The sequence below is a fragment of the Emiliania huxleyi genome (genome assembly GCF_000372725.1).
Source record: "Emiliania huxleyi CCMP1516 unplaced genomic scaffold EMIHUscaffold_741, whole genome shotgun sequence".
NCBI lineage: Eukaryota > Haptophyta > Isochrysidales > Noelaerhabdaceae > Emiliania > Emiliania huxleyi.
Genome location: NW_005196447.1, coordinates 13,573 through 16,667, shown reverse-complemented (window position 1 = coordinate 16,667; position 3,095 = coordinate 13,573). Strand labels below are relative to the sequence as shown.

The 3,095-nt window shown below is 66.8% G+C and overlaps 1 protein-coding gene across 1 annotated transcript in view; it reads left to right on the top strand.

Annotated features, from left to right (window-relative positions):
* The window catches only part of EMIHUDRAFT_371985 (putative histone H2A), a 4,726-nt gene extending 1,631 nt beyond the window's left edge, over positions 1–3,095 (top strand). Inside the window, exon 2 of the mRNA XM_005760676.1 lies at positions 3,055–3,095. The gene's annotated coding sequence lies outside the window, so the exon portion shown is untranslated. The remainder of the gene's footprint in view (positions 1–3,054) is intronic.

Here is a 3,095-nt window from a genome sequence, read left to right as displayed (position 1 = left end):
CCGCCGCCGCCCTCCCCACCGCGGCCCTCGCCGCCGCCGCCCTCTCCACCGCCGCCCTTGCCGCCGCTGCCCTCCCCCCCGCCGCCGAGCCCGCCACCTCCTTCGCCTCCACCGCCATCGCCGCCGCCGCCATCAGCTCCACCTCCCTCGCCGCCGCCGCCGCCGCCACCACTCCCGAGCCCGCCGCCGCCGAGCCCCCCGCCGCCGTCACCGCCGCCGCCCTTGCCGCCGCCGCCCTGTCCGCCGCCACCCTCGCCGCCGCCGCCGCCGCCACCCAGCCCCGCCGCCCACTCTCAGGCCTTCAACCAACCCCTCTACCCAGACGTGTGTGCGTGTGTGTTTGTTCTCTGGTGTGTTTGCTTTCCTTCCGACTTCCGTATATAATGGGTTGCGCTCCAAGTTATTCGTTTGCGTGCCCGGTTTCTTTTTTGAGGCTCGCGCGTAGCCCCGCACGCCGCTCTCGCTCTCCCGCGGGCGAGACTAAGAGCCGGATGCCCGCTCGCTCCGCCCTCCTCGCCCTCGCCGCAGCCGCCCAAGCGTGCCCCGCGTCGGCGGCCACACTCGACGCCCGCCCTTCTCCCTCGGCTTTTTCTTCCTCGGGGAGGCGTGGCCCTCCCTGTCGAAGGTCGCGGTGGTCCGGTTGCCACTGCGACTGGCCTTCCCCCGTAGGACGGCGACCGCTGTCTGTGCCCTTCTCATGAACATGTACTAGTCCTTTTGACGTATAGCAAAGGGGGTAGAACACTCCTAGAACGAAGTGCCTGATCGACTGTCAGGCCAGCGGCGTGACAGGAGGAAGGCACCTCGACCCCATCGCCAATTGATCTCCAACTCGAGCCGACTCCGATGTCGACTCCGCTTCTCATCGTGCGAGTGGGCGCTCATCGTGCGCGGCGGGGGGAAGTTTCGATGCCGACACGGCGGCGAAGCGGCTGGCCAACCAGCCCGACGTGAAGGAGTATGCGGGCCGGGAGTGGGGTCAGGAGACGGACTTCATCGCGCCCACCGTCTCCGCGATTGCCATGAGGTATCTCTCGGGCGAGAGCTAAGGGAGGGTGTAGAGGATGTAGAGTGTAGAGCGCTGTAGAGCTGTAGAGATGTAGAGCGCTCCGGAGTGCTGTAGAGCTGTAGAGCTCTACATCCCGGCCGCGGGACGAAGCGGGTGCGTTGTATTGCAATAGAGCGATGTAGAGGCGCTCTACAACGTGAAATCTCTACAACAAACTCTACATCGTCAGCGGCGAACGAGGCACGGTCGCTCTCCGACATGAGGCGCGTTGCACTTGCCAGTGCTGCCCTGGCCTTCTGTCTGCCCGCCCAATGGGTGGGAGGTGCCTCTGCTGCTATGGCATGCCTCACGGCTGCGACTGGCCGGCGCCTCGGCGCGTCAGCTCGGCTCGGCGTAGCGATCGTAGCCAGCGCAACTCGCCTGGACTCAACGCTCAGCCAGGAGCTCCCGCACACGCTGGCGCGAGTCATGGCGCATGCAACGCGTCTGAATGCTCGCCTCGCCTCGCGCAAATGCGACCGCCCTCGCAGCCGACAGTCCACCGCCTGCTAAAGAAGCACAGCGACGAATGCGGCACCGGCGACGTATGGCAGGCTGGTCATGACGCAGTTAGGGTGTTTTGTGCCGTCAGAGTGACTCTCTGTGTGTCAGGGATAGTCAGGGCCGTCCATCAGAGCTCCAGTAAGCTCGGAGACACCCCATTAGTGCGACTCGACCTCTTTGAGTCACTGCCTTCCCGCGGCGGATGTAGAGCTCTACAGCTCTACAGCGCTCTACACTCTACAGCTCTACAGCGCTCTACACTCTACATCCTCTACACCCTCCCTCAGGGCGAGAGTGCGCAGGCGCGCAAGCGCGGCGGCGCCGCCGAGGGCCAGGCTGGCGGCGCCGCCGAGGGCCAGGCTGGCCGCCTTCGCGGCGACGGCCCGAATCAGCCGCGCTATAAGCTGCTCTCGCGGCCAATCCGGGGCATGGAGATCGAGGACGCGGAGCTGCGCGAGCTGTCGCGGATGAAGGACTACGTGGAAAAGGTGCGCATGCCGCAGCAGGAGGCGGCGGGGCGCTGCTTGCTGAGCCTCATCACGCTCGGCTACGGCGGCGGGTCGGCTGAGCCCTGGTGTCGAGGTGTCGAGGCCCGGTGTCGAGGGTGTCGAGCTGCTGTCGAGGGATAGAGGTGTCGAGGCCTGTCGAGGGATAGAGGTGTCGAGGCCTGTCGAGGCCTGTCGAGGCCTGTCGAGGCCTGTCGAGGCCTGTCGAGGCCTGTCGAGGCCTGTCGAGGCCTGTCGAGGCCTGTCGAGGCCTGTCGAGGCCTGTCGAGGCCTGTCGAGGCCTGTCGAGGCCTGTCGAGGCCTGTCGAGGCCTGTCGAGGCCTGTCGAGGCCTGTCGAGGCCTGTCGAGGCCTGTCGAGGCCTGTCGAGGCCTGTCGAGGCCTGTCGAGGCCTGTCGAGGCCTGTCGAGGCCTGTCGAGGCCTGTCGAGGCCTGTCGAGGCCTGTCGAGGCCTGTCGAGGCCTGTCGAGGCCTGTCGAGGCCTGTCGAGGCCTGTCGAGGCCTGTCGAGGCCTGTCGAGGCCTGTCGAGGCCTGTCGAGGCCTGTCGAGGCCTGTCGAGGCCTGTCGAGGCCTGTCGAGGCCTGTCGAGGCCTGTCGAGGCCTGTCGAGGCCTGTCGAGGCCTGTCGAGGCCTGTCGAGGCCTGTCGAGGCCTGTCGAGGCCTGTCGAGGCCTGTCGAGGCCTGTCGAGGCCTGTCGAGGCCTGTCGAGGCCTGTCGAGGCCTGTCGAGGCCTGTCGAGGCCTGTCGAGGCCTGTCGAGGCCTGTCGAGGCCTGTCGAGGCCTGTCGAGGCCTGTCGTGTGTCGAGGCTGAGACCGTGCTTGTCCGCGCGCACATTGGGCATCGCCCCCATTTCGCCATCCCGCTAAATCGCGCCAGAGTTCTCTTGCACCTCGAAGCGGAGAAAGGCTGCCAACCTCCTCTCCCATCTGGCGCTTGCGTCGGGCAGCGTGGGCGCGGCATCCGTGACGGAAGAAGAGCAAGAAGGACGCGTAAACCGGCCTTCAACCAACCCCCGGTGTTTCTAAACACCACCCTC